Source organism: Schistocerca piceifrons, chromosome 4 (genome assembly GCF_021461385.2).
Source record: "Schistocerca piceifrons isolate TAMUIC-IGC-003096 chromosome 4, iqSchPice1.1, whole genome shotgun sequence".
In the NCBI taxonomy this organism is placed as follows: Eukaryota; Metazoa; Arthropoda; class Insecta; order Orthoptera; family Acrididae; genus Schistocerca; species Schistocerca piceifrons.
In genome coordinates this window covers 73,197,514-73,211,512 of record NC_060141.1, presented here as the reverse complement: position 1 = coordinate 73,211,512, position 13,999 = coordinate 73,197,514, and the positions used below count along the sequence as shown (strand labels likewise).

Genomic DNA, 13,999 nt, shown 5'->3' with positions numbered 1-13,999 from the left:
AACGGCTCTGAGCACAATGGGACTTAACATCTGAGGTCATCAGTCCACTAGAACTTAGAACTACTTAAACCTAACTAACTTGAGGACATCACACACACATCCATGCCCGAGGCAGGATTCGAAGCTGAAGCCGTAGCAGCAGCGCGGTTTCGGACTGAAGCGCTTAGAACCGCTCGATCACAAAGGCCAGCTACTTGAGTGTGTGAAGCACGATACTAGTAATACTGTATCCGAACATTACAGGTTTGTTCTTCCTACTCATCCGCATTAACTTAGGTTTTTCCACATTTAGGGCTAGCTGCTATTCATCACACCAACTTGAAATTGTGTCTAAATGGTCTTGTATCTTCCTACAGTCACTCAGCTTCGACACCTTACAGTACACCATGGGATTATCAGCAAATGACCTCACATTACTGTCCACTCTGTCCGCCAAATCATTTATGTCTATAGAGAACAACAGCGGTCCTATTACACTTCCCTGGGGTACTCCTGCCGATACCCTTGCCTGTGATGAACACAGCACAGTTACAAACAAAGCACTAGGCTAGGGACCTCAGTGGTGTTGTTTTTTGCATGGCCAACACTGTGTCGCTCTCTGCCTTATTGGTGAAGCCAACAGGCTCTTTGTTCATGTCCCCAATGATATTATTTCAAACGTTGTATGGCCGGCCGCGGTGGTCGAGCGCTTCTAGGCGCTTCAGTCCGGAACCGTGTGACTGTTATGGTCGCAGGTTCGAATCCTGCCTCGGACATGGATGTGTGTGATGTTCTTAGGTTAGTTAGGTTTAAGTAGTTCTAAGTTCTAGGGGACTGATGACCTCAGAAGTTGAGTCCCATAGTGCTCAGAGCCATTTGAACCAAACGTTGTATACAAAGAACCTTTATAAGTGAAAAATAAATTCCACATTTACGAATTCTCGGGCACAGTTATAAATAAATACCGAGGCAATTCCGGGTGTCTCAGATAGTACAGAATGAATACTGACGTTAAAGTTACACATTACGTGTAGCCGCCAGAGTGGCCGCGCGGTTAGAGGCTCCTTGTCACAGATTGCGCGGCCCCTCCCGCCGGAGGTTCGAGTCCTCCTATGGACCGTTCACCTCAGCAGTTTGGCCTCTCAGGAATCCAGACCCTTTTGATTATTTTGATAAATTGTACAGCCTATGATCGACATTATTTTAGAGCACCAGAAAGTAAATTGAAGCAGTGCGCACGAGTATGAGTGAACCACTTTGTGTGATAAGATTGAGGACGAATATTGTAAGCGCCATTCGACGCGGTTCCGCGTCTATTCCGCTACTCCGCAGTGTGTGACGCAGCGCACGCCACGTTAATTTCCCGCCCCCGCCAACGTGGTCCTGGAACGTTTCTCCCCAGATTCTCGACGTGTCGAGAATGGCGGCGCTTTCCATCAGCGCGAGAGCAGAATTGCACGTCAGGTGTAGCGTGTGTCACGGTCGGGTGCGCGAGTCGCAGAACCACGCCCACCGCCGCCTCGCGCTGCACCTTGCCGCTCTGTCGCGTTCCATCTGCCGCCCGCGTCCATATCTGCGTCAAACACCCCATCCCACCAGCCCGCCTCTGTAGGCAGGGCAGCGGCGCTGTGGCGTGGGAACCGGGCCGGTTGCCTGGTCGAACCCTGTCAGTCGGCGGAATGTTCGTCACCTGTCTTTGTTTGGCAAGGGGATAGAGCAGTGATGGTTCACAGTTCCGCATCACCGAGCAGCGCACCGTTGTTCTGCTGTAAATCTCATACCTCTCAGAAGTAACTTATGGTATGAGACCACGTAAAGTTGTTGATGACGTCAGAACATCACCTTACGGTAGAAAGTAATTTGTTCATTTATAAGAGGTCGGTCTACGGTATGTGTCCTGTGTTCAACGACACAAAATGCGTCACAAGTATTCTTAACATAAATTCTTTTCCCCTTCCTACACTGTTAGAGATAAAAGTAAGCTGCTTCAAGTCATCCATGCTGTGCATGGAGAGCATATGCGACTCCGCCTGGGTAGCTACACTCATGATCATAAATTAAGGATAATTGCAGAATGTGGTGCCACACAACGTGGCACTACACAAAACTCGCTTTAATAGCATAGGCACATAGGGAACACACACGACAGAGATCTGTAATTCCACAGTATTGGTGATAAAGTTGAGAAAACCGTCCCAAAACACATGTGCTGCAAAATGCCACTGTTTCCTGCGCATGTAACCCGACATCAATATGGGATATGATCACCATGCACACGTGCACAGGCCGCACAACGGGTTTGTATACGCTGGATCAGGTGATCGAGCAGCTTCTGGGGTACAGCTCCCATTCTTGCATCAGTCCCTTTCGGAGCTCCTAAAGTGTCCTAGGTGTTTAAAGACGTGCAGCGATACGTCGACCGAGAGCATCCCAGACGTGCTCGATGGGGTTTAGGTCTGGAGAATAGGCAGGCCACTCGATTCGCCTGATATCTTCTGTTTCAAGGTACTTCTCCACGATGGTAACTCGGTGGGGCCGTGCGTTATAATCCATCAGGAGGAAGGTGGGACCCACTGCACCCTTGAAAAGGCTGACATACTGATGCAAAATGACGTCGCAATGCACCTGACCTGTTACAGTTCCTCTGTCAAAGACATGCAGGGGTGTACGTGCACCAATCATAGTCCCACCCCACACCATCAAACCACGACCTCCATACGGGTCCCTTTCAAGGACATTAAGTGGTTGGTATCTGGTTCTTGGCTCACGCCGGATGAAAACCCGGCGAGAATCACTGGGTAGACTATATGTGAACTCGTTTGTGAACATAACCTGGGACCACTGTTCCAATGACCATGTACTGTGTTCTTGAAACTAGGCTTTACGTGCTCTCCTGTGACCAGGGGTCAGTGGAATGCACCTTGCACGCCTCTGGTCGTTTAAATCATGTCTGTTCAGTCGTCTGTAGACTGTGTCTGGAGACAACTGTTCCAGTGGCTGCGGTAAGGTCCCGAGTAAGGCTACCTGGAGTACTCCGTGGCCGTCTGCGGGCACTGATGGTGAGACATCGGTCTTTTTGTGGTGTTGTACACCGTGGACGTCTCGTACTGTAGCGCCTGGACACGTTTCCTGTCTGCTGGAATCGTTGCCATAATCATGAGGTCACACTTTGTGACACACGGAGGGCCCGTGCTACGACCTGCTGTGTTTGACCAGCCTCCAGTCGCCCTAGCATTCTACCTCTCATAACGTCATCAGTGTGTTCTTTACACACCTCTGCGTATATGGACCGCTGTCAGCGCCACCGTGCGACGACCGCAGGTCAAATGCACCGCATGGTGTACCGCGAAGTGATTTAAACCCGCAAACCGCCCACCAGAGCGTTGTTTCACCATGTATCATCATTATCCATAATTTATGAACATGAGTGGAGATACCTATTCGATTGCAATGAGCTTGGTAGTGCAATCTGAATATGAGAGTGAGAATTGCACCACTATAGATCGAGTAAGTCTAAAGACGTTATGCAGTGAACGCAAGGTTTAATTTTCGTTTCACACGTGTAGAATTTCGAAAATAGATGATGTACAGTTGGGACGTATTGTATTCGGTTGAAGAATTCATGTAACTTTTTATGCGATGCATCACGCTGCCTAAATGTTCTGAAGAAAATTGTAGAATGTCCTTTTTCTTAGAATAAATTGTATGTTAGACGTCAAAAAATAGGTATTCCGTCTACTTATTTCCTGCAGAAAACACTAAGAATTGTGACATGTTTGAGATATATTGACGCAGGAAAATTCGTGTCCTTACAAAATGAAATTTGAGCTTTTTTAGTGCATCGTGATTAATACTAAAACAAATTTTCTTTTTGTTGCAGGTAAGCGCTGTTCCTGTACAACTGTAAGTGCTTAGGCAGGCTACGGTAAGTTAACGCTCCACGTTGACGAGGTAGAGATTGGCTCAGGTTGTACGGCCAGTACAGTCTGTAGTAAAGGAAACCTCTCCCTGTGGTCTGCACCGTAACTGTAGTTGACACTCTGCCGCCCGGCGACACCACAGAGGTGTTGTGTGCATAGTATCGCGCGCATGGCCGGCGACAGCACTTTAGTATCTTTGGAATTCTGTTGGAGTTTTGTTTAGGTAACAGTAAGTTACACACATCAAATTTTTTGTTTTTATAAGTACTTGAGCCCTTTCATCATGGCAGGCGGAAGAGGCGATACGATTATTTACGATTAATGGAATGTGCGGACCAAAACTTGTAGGTCGCCACTACATCGCGTACGTCTCATCATGATCCGATTGACAGACTTCCCGGTCACATAAAGCAACACCAGCTAATAGGCCTCCGTATTTCCTAATCGAATAAACGGAAACGAAGAAACTGCCATATATGTTCCAAAAACAAAGGAACAACAAACTTAATGTGCAAGGCTTGTGGAGTTGCGTTACATCTTGGAGACTGTTTTGCTGCATATCATATGAAAGAGAAATATTAAGTACTAAAGAAAATGCAAATAAATATATGAAACAAATTTTGCATTTATTTACGTAAGTATATCTTCGAAATTTCATGAAAGTAGGGGAACAGGGTTGAGAACTTATATGAGAACTAAAGATGAGATTAGTAACACGTAACAATTTATAATCTCCCGATACTGTCAAGAACGGCCGGCGACAAGTCAAGTAATCCGAATTAGCGCTGCCGGCGCTAAGCGAATAAATTTGTACGAGACGTGCGGACGCCAAAGTGTTAATATATGCAGTGAGGGAACTATTTCATACTTCCTGTGAACTTCTTTATTCCTTAATTCACACCAGACACTTAGTGAGGAAAGTGATGTATTGATTTGTATTCAACCACACACACACCATCGAACATTCAGCTGCTCGTGCATTTCCAAAAAGTGTGAGGTTACGATACACAAAATGAATTATAATGCAAATTTATGTTAATAAATCAGGGTGGCGATTCTTCTGGGGAGTCTGTAATTCTCAGAGAATTACATTTTACATAGAAAAACCATGTAAATCTCAGGTAATTTCAGGAATTTCATAAAGTTTCAGGAAGCTCTGCGTTTCTGACCCGACACTGAAATTGAATTTTATTGCCTTTTTTAAATCACAAATTTTAAAATACCTAATGTCTCAAAATGTGTTAATCGTATGAATATTACTCCATATAAATTCTCTATTTTTGAAAACCGCTGTTAAACTACGGCTTCTGGCTGGTATGTAGCTTGTCTGAGAGGAAAGAAAAGTTATAATAATAGTATTCTGCCCTCCCCCCCTCCTCCCCACCGCCCCGCTCACCATTAATTAATCAGGAGCTCCTTGACACCTTCTTCCTCACACCTGGAATTTTCAGGAATTTTTTTTTCAAATTTGAATTGCTGCTCTGTAAATGTAATAATAATACTGCATCATTAATATGTGAACTGAACAGCAAAGGCCTCGTGATACTTTCCAAGGGTACGTGAGGGGGGGGGGGGGGGGGAGGGGGAAGACGACCAGTCGGGTTCCGATTTTTTTCGGAGTCTGCTGGTTGGCATGAAGGAGGTCATTCTGTTTGAGATGCCTCGGTAAGTTTGAACTAAGAACATATTCTAAGCTCCTGTGATGGCCACTGCTTCCTCCTCTTTGTACTATTCAACGAAGCCTTGAAAGGTCTCTGTTGGATTCCTTTCATGTTAATTTCTTAAATCTGTTGTCATTTACGGCATAAATTCCTCTTCTAAATTTACTGTGGTGTTTCTGACTATCTGGGAGGAGACTGAGCAGTGAAACGTGTTACTTTTACACATAAACAAGAACGATCTGTCACACTACTACACTTTAAAACACAGTTTATATGTAATTCATGTCACACAGTCTCATACGGAACCTACATCTGCTTTCTTTTACACTCCTGGAAATGGAAAAAAGAACACATTGACACCGGTGTGTCAGACCCACCATACTTGCTCCGGACACTGCGAGAGGGCTGTACAAGCAATGATCACACACACGGCACAGCGGACACACCAGGAACCGCGGTGTTGGCCGTCGAATGGCGCTAGCTGCGCAGCATTTGTGCACCGCCGCCGTCAGTGTCAGCCAGTTTGCCGTGGCATACGGAGCTCCATCGCAGTCTTTAACACTGGTAGCATGCCGCGACAGCGTGGACGTGAACCGTATGTGCAGTTGACGGACTTTGAGCGAGGGCGTATAGTGGGCATACGGGAGGCCGGGTGGACGTACCGCCGAATTGCTCAACACGTGGGGCGTGAGGTCTCCACAGTACATCGATGTTGTCGCCAGTGGTCGGCGGAAGGTGCACGTGCCCGTCGACCTGGGACCGGACCGCAGCGACGCACGGATGCACGCCAACACCGTAGGATCCTACGCAGTGCCGTAGGGGACCGCACCGCCACTTCCCAGCAAATTAGGGACACTGTTGCTCCTGGGGTATCGGCGAGGACCATTCGCAACCGTCTCCATGAAGCTGGGCTACGGTCCCGCACACCGTTAGGCCGTCTTCCGCTCACGCCCCAACATCGTGCAGCCCGCCTCCAGTGGTGTCGCGACAGGCGTGAATGGAGGGACGAATGGAGACGTGTCGTCTTCAGCGATGAGAGTCGCTTCTGCCTTGGTGCCAATGATGGTCGTATGCGTGTTTGGCGCCGTGCAGGTGAGCGCCACAATCAGGACTGCATACGACCGAGGCACACAGGGCCAACACCCGGCATCATGGTGTGGGAAGCGATCTCCTACACTGGCCGTACACCACTGGTGATCGTCGAGGGGACACTGAATAGTGCACGGTACATCCAAACCGTCATCGAACCCATCGTTCTACCATTCCTAGACCGGCAAGGGAACTTGCTGTTCCAACAGGACAATGCACGTCCGCATGTATCCCGTGCCACCCAACGTGCTCTAGAAGGTGTAAGTCAACTACCCTGATCAGCAAGATCTCCGGATCTGTCCCCCATTGAGCATGTTTGGGACTGGATGAAGCGTCGTCTCACGCGGTCTGCACGTCCAGCACGAACGCTGGTCCAACTGAGGCGCCAGGTGGAAATGGCATGGCAAGCCGTTCCACAGGACTACATCCAGCATCTCTACGATCGTCTCCATGGGAGAATAGCAGCCTGCATTGCTGCGAAAGGTGGATATACACTGTACTAGTGCCGACATTGTGCATGCTCTGTTGCCTGTGTCTATGTGCCTGTGGTTCTGTCAGTGTGATCATGTGATGTATCTGACCCCAGGAATGTGTCAATAAAGTTTCCCCTTCCTGGGACAATGAATTCACGGTGTTCTTATTTCAATTTCCAGGAGTGTATATACTGTATATGATAAGATACTGTCATCCCCCTTCCCTTCTGTGTGAGAGGATGAATGAGCAAATGTATTTCTAGTTGCATGCTTGAGGGTAGCAGACAAGCCTGTCTGCTAGAGAACAGTAGGACCAACGTCGGAACAGGTAGCTACGCTTTCTAAAAGCAGAGAGGTTTCTATTCTTAGTATGGTCCTGTCCGTCCCGTGTCATGTTGGTATAGGAAGCTGCCTCTCTGGCCACTTCCGTTTGTATTCGTGAGCCACCCTCAGGAAGGGACCAGGGCAGTCTGTCCGTAGCGAGCGTCTGAAGTGGTAAGATCTCCGGCTAAGTGCGTGTCTGCTAAGTCCGTAGGACAGTGGATTTCTTAAGTTCAGCCTAACTGAAAATTTAATCACCTTTATTTCAGGTTTAGCTCTACAATATCTAATGTTATCTTAAATTGCAACGCAGTGTAATTCGAGTGTGAAGTTCAGAATATATTCCGGTAGTTGCTTTGTCACTACTTTGTGAGTAAAGTGGAACCACGTGTTGATCAGTAACTCTAACTAAGTTCATCAATCTTAAATGCGAATGCTCGTGTGATTATAACGTCTCTTCTTGACAATATTTTTCAATATAGCAGCTTTTCTTTATGTTCAACCCACGTGGGGCGTACTTTGTGAGACCAGTACCACGTGCTTATACTACTGTTTGACCCATCAGGTTAATAGTAAGACGATAGTAACCAGTTCGAGGTTTTTCTTTTGTAAATTGCTTTTCGATCTAATTTATTTTAATTATCAAAATTATTGTGGAGTTACACTTTTTGTGTAAACCAAGTTGACCACGTGAAGCATGTGGTGTAATCATCAAAGTAGCCCTCAGCTATTCTTTTCGGGAAGATTTCACAGAGTGTTAGTATGAATTTAGTATACCAGTGTGTGGTAATTACATGACGGACAGGATTGCGCTACGAACGTAACTTCTTTGGGTGACAATTGAAATATATATATATATATATATATATATATATATATATATATCACCGGTTGTCGTATGACTATTAAAAGATTATAATTAATGTTAGTCTGGTTGGGAATTTGGTAAGCTAGACTGGATACCTGGTGAAACAGTTGCGCAGTAATGCATGGTTAACTTCCCCAGACAGCTTTTAAACCGCTTTTATTGTCTATCAGCACCGCTTTCATAGCAAATTAAAGCAACAACGTTACAGCATAACGTATGAATTTCCACTACTTCGACTGCGATGAAAATAAACAGTGTATTTGGTATTTGTTTTTCGCTTCTTCCAACGACATAAACAACCAAAGAGGGGAACCAGCATAAGTAATGCCCATATCTCGTCACTCGCTGCTATTTGAGAACTAACTATGTGGACAAACTGGAACCTCTTATTATTTTATTGCTCTAGCAAAAGGACTCCTGTAGCCGACGGGAGCTATGAGGTACATAGCCTGTCAGAGAAATCCCCGTACCTCGTGAGGGGACAGCCCTCTTTAAACGCATGAAAATAGATGATTTTCGTGATTCTTTTTCCAAGTAAAATAAAAATTAATGCTAAATCTGATGATACAGTTTCATTCCTTACACTTTTATCTTTAAGAAATCACCTTCGTGTCCCTATCCGACGCTCTCCGTAACTACTGCGTTCCCGAAGCCTTCCTACTGGACGTGTAACAAAGTAATTTTCTGTAATGCATTGCAATTATATTTTGTATCAGGTATACGTAGCATAACAAAAAAAACCAACTTTTAACAAAATGGTCACATGTTGAAACAAATGTGATTATCCTCGCCCACAAAACCGTGACAAAAGCGTGCATCGAAAACGGACTTCTGAAGAATGCGCAAAACGGTTACGTACGCTGATAGAGAATTCAATTTAGAATACCGGCGTCAAATTCCAAAAAAAATAGTATTACCGTTCTCAAATTATGCTTCCCGCCAATTAGAAAAGTAAGATTTCGAGACAAAAGCGTTTAAAGTTTGTAGTTAAATTAGACATACATGCAGTCAGCGGTCCCTGGACCATGCAGAAATCCTATCAGATCCAAAAAGGAAGGCCTCCTGCGGGCCTCTTTGGCAGCTTCTGTCATCCGCTGCTCCGCTCACTCGATGTGCATTTCGTCCACCATGCGCAGAAGTTGTAACAGGCTGGTCCGATCTCGAGTTCGAACACGTTCATAATTTCTATAATGTCTTTTAGGGCACCGTTGAAATTAAATATCGATAATTATTTTTCGCTGTTTGTTTTCGTAGCCACTTTCTAACAAATCGTCTTGTAACTGGATAAGGGATTTCTGGCGAACTTCGTATGAACGTTACTTTATTGTAGACATCCCAGAAAACATTTTAATCCAGCAAAAAATTGTTTTTTTGTTATTTTCAAGAAGGACTACCCCCTTAAGAAAACGCTCAATCTATTGAGCAGTGTGCAATGAAATCAATTTTGGAAAAAAAATCTGAACTTGAAACAGCACAGTCAACAATGCATGACCACACAAAACGTATTGGAAAATAAAAGGACTTCGACTGTTGTTTGTGCACGAATTACCTTGATGACGACACGGAGCCGTAAGTTGCAGACTGCCGTGCTTTGTGGGCACAGAATCCAAATAGCGTGTCTTACTCAAGATTGTTATTTTCTGAAGACTATGCGATATATCGTAGGTGACATAGAAAAACTGTTGCGCGTTCTGCCGTAAGGAAAACTCTTTTATGTGGAAGACCTGCAAAGAAACCTGCCTCATGATACAGGCCGGTACCTGTTCGGACCATTTTTTTTTAAGGGAGCGTCGAGAGACACAATGAAAACGTGCTTAATAATCAGTTCGAAGACAGGGGAATCATGAATCATGTGTGGATTCAGCTGGACGGAGATACAACACCCTTTGTTATTTAGGTACGCGAGTTCCTTGATGAACAATTTCGAGGCCGCAGGATTGGGCGTGGTTCAGCAACATCTCCAGCCCCACTGAAACGGCCACCACGAAGACAGGTCCTCACCACGCAAGATAACTCATTATTGGCAATAATGAGTTCCCATCTGTCTTAAAGTTGGTACAAAAACATACACATTTTGTTAATCTATTAGAAGTCGGAGACGCATATTGAGTACGGAGTATCGATTAGGTCACGGGGTATGGTTGAGAATAAAGCAATGTTAAATGTGTTTCAGCACTTTGTTTTGATTAGTGTTGCAAATAAATGTACAAAATATGCATCATTAACTTAAGATCTGGTATCGCTGTAGCAGAGCGTCCCGTTTCCGATGCACAGTGTGTGGCGTAGTCCGTATGTCCGTGGCCTCTGCATCTAATTCATTCTCTGAGTTTTCATATATCCTCAGTAAAAGAAGTGTATTGTGATGAATTGTCTCGCAGTTCGCTCCATGTTACGTACCATGGCCATCGAGCAAGCACTAAAGTACTTACTGGCTGAATGCGAACGTCTCAACACCACATTCCTCAAATCAACTTTAGTGTGAAGATGTTTCAAGGAGGTGATCTTTGTTATCTCAGTCGCGGCGGGCGTACTTAACGTATGCCTAGTATTAACTTAGTCTCCATTTCCGACGTCTGGTTGCTTCTCCTTTTTTCTTCAACCATCAGGCTGGTTGGCATCAGCTAGCCGTGCTTTTCTGTCTTCGGCCTTCCTTTTGCGAACGTTATAGGTGGTGCAGCTAGTATCTTCCATTATCTGGTTGATGTATTCCAGTCTCGTCTGGGTCTTCTGGTTTTCCTCTCTGCTGTATTTTAGTGGTTGTTTAATGACGCCATCTTGTATCAGTAGATGACCGACCCACGTGTCCCTTCTGCGCTGCACAAGGTCCAGACACACAGCTTCTCTTCGTCCATTCTGTGGAGCGCCTTCTCATTTGATACCTTGTCTACCCAGACAATCTGTAGCATTCTTTGGTTGCACCACATCTAGAACGCTATTGTTGTGTGTATTTTCCGCATCTCCAAGTGTCCATATTTCACTTAGCTACAGCAGCACACTCGAAAAATACGTCTTTATGAGCTCGTTCCTGGCATGTTTGTCTATGCAGTGGGGTGTGAAAACGTGTTTTCTCTTGTTAAAAGCAACCTTTACCTGGTAGATTTGACTTTCAATATCGTTTGATCTTCCATCTGCTGTAATTTTACTCCCTAGGTAGGCGAAAGATTCGTCAGTTTTCACTTATTCGTTGTTAAGTGAGGAATGTGCTGTGTTGTTGTGTGTACTCACAACTGAGTGAGATTTTTGTTTTAACGTTATTAGTTTTCATGTTACAGGAAGACAGGAGGTTGATTTCTATCTGGGCCATTGTCGCTTGTAATTGTTCCGCAGCTTCACGTAACACTGCAATATCATCAGCAAATCTCAACATGCCTATTTTAGTACCATGTACCATTCTTCCTAGATTTCCCAGTTTCTCTCTGAGATCATATATTGCCCTCTGAATGTATCCGTTGGAGGAGACAGGAGAGACTGAATGAGTAGCCCTGTCATACACCCTGCCTAATAATAGCTTCCAGTCGTAATTTTGGTCAGTTTGTATACTGACGTTTTTTGAACACCCTCTACATGTACACTCATGCTCATAAAATAAGGATAATGCTGATACATGGTGAAACAACGCTCTGGTCGGCGGGTTGCGGGTTTAAATCACTTCAGGGTATGACCATGCGGTGCATTTGACCTGTGATCGTCGCACGGTGGCACTGGCAGCAGTCCACGTACGCAGAGATGTGTTGGTGCATGTGAGAGTATGGTGCAGCGAGTACGTGTGCAGACATTTCCAGACGTGCTAATGGTGACTGTGTGTTCGAAATCGCTCAAAAACACATATTGATGACGGTATGAGGGGTAGAATACTAGGGCGACTGGAGGCTGGTCAAACACACCAGGTCGTAGCACGGGCCCTCCGTGTGCCACAAAGTGTGATTTCAAGATTATGGCAACGATTCCAGCAGACAGGAAACGTGTCCAGGCGCTGCAGTACTGTACGTCTACAGTGAACAACACCACAAGAAGACCGATATCTCACCATCAGTGCCCGCAGACGGCCACGGAGTACTGCAGGTAGCCTTGCTCGAGACTTTACCGCAGCCACTGGAACAGTTGTCTCCAGACGACTGAACAGACATGGTTTATTCGCCCAGAGACCTGCAAGGTGCATTTCAATGACCCTGGTCACAGGAGAGCACGTAAAGCCTGGTATCCATAACACAGTACATGGTCATTGGAACAGTGGTCCCAGGTTATGTTCACTGACGAGTCCACGTATAGTCTACCCAGTGATTCTCGCCGGGTTTTCATCTGGCGTGAGCCAGGAACCAGATACCAACCACTTAATGTCCTTGAAAGGGACCCGTATGGAGGTCGTGGTTTGATGGTATGGGGTGGGATTATGATGGGTGCACGTACAGCCCTGCATGTCTCTGACAGAGGAACTGTACTAGCTCAGATGCATCGGGACGTCATTTTGCACCAGTATGTCCGCCTTTTCAGGGGTGCAGTGGGTGCCAGCTTCCTCCTAACGGATGATAACACACGGCCCCACCGAGCTGCCATCGTGGAGGAGTACCTTGAAACAAAAAATATCAGGCTAATGGAGTGACCTGCCTATTCTCCAGACCTAAACCCCATGGAGCACGTCTGGGATGCTTTCGGTCGACGTATCGCTGCACGTCTTCAAACCCCTACGACACTTCAGGACCTCCGACAGGCACTGGTGCAAGAATGGGAGGCTGTTCTGCAGCAGCTGCTCGACCACCTGATACAGAGTGTGCCAACCCATTATGCGGATTGTGTACGTGTGCGTGGTGATCATATCCCGTATTGATGTCGGGGTACATGCGCAGGAAACGGTGGCGTTTTGTAGCACGTGTGTTTCGGGACGGTTTTCTCAACTTTATCACTATTACCGTGGACGTACCGATCTGTGTCGTGTGTGTTCCGTATGTGTCTATACTACTAGCGCCAGTTTTGTGCGGTGCGACGTTGTGTGGCACCACATTCCGCTATTATCCTTAATTTATGAGGATGATTGTGAGTATAGACAGTCAACAATATACTGTTTTGATATGGGGATATCCCGGAGACACTGAACACCATGCGCGCAACACGCACGCCCACGCCTCAGAGCAGGTGAGCTGTAGCAGCGGCCGCGGCCTTACGTACTGCGCCGGCCACCCACGCCAGGCCCCCTGCGGCCGCCACACACCTGTGCCGGCTGACTCGCGTGTGTGCAGCCGCTGCGGGCGGCCTTCGGGCTGCGTCTGTGTGCTGTGTTCCCCGCGACCCGGCGCACTACGCTCGCGGTTAGCGCTGGCGACGTGACGCTGGAGCCGTCCTCACACCGGCCGTGCCGCCCGTGCTCTGCTGCCACTTGTTGGCTGGGGGCCCTGTGCGTGCTGCGTGCTCGCCAACGTACACACTACATACATCCTCCACAAACCAGCGTACGGTGCACTGCGGAGGGTACTAGCCATTCCATTTGCTGTTCCGCTCATAAACGTAGCGAAAGAAAAACAACTGTCTCTATAACACGATAGGAACCATAATTTGTCTTCGCTGTCCTTGACGCAAATTGTTCGTTGGCGACGGTAGAATCGTTCTTCAGTCAGTCTCAAATGTTGGTTCTCTAAATTTTCTCAGTAGTGTTTCGAGGAAACAACGTTCTTCCTCACTTCAGCGATTCCCATG

General features: G+C 46.4%; 1 protein-coding gene across 1 annotated transcript in view; it reads left to right on the top strand.

The window, feature by feature from the left end:
• Positions 1-13,999, top strand: part of LOC124794812 — a 782,944-nt gene that overhangs the window by 390,368 nt on the left and 378,577 nt on the right. The gene's annotated exons all lie outside the window — the stretch shown is intronic.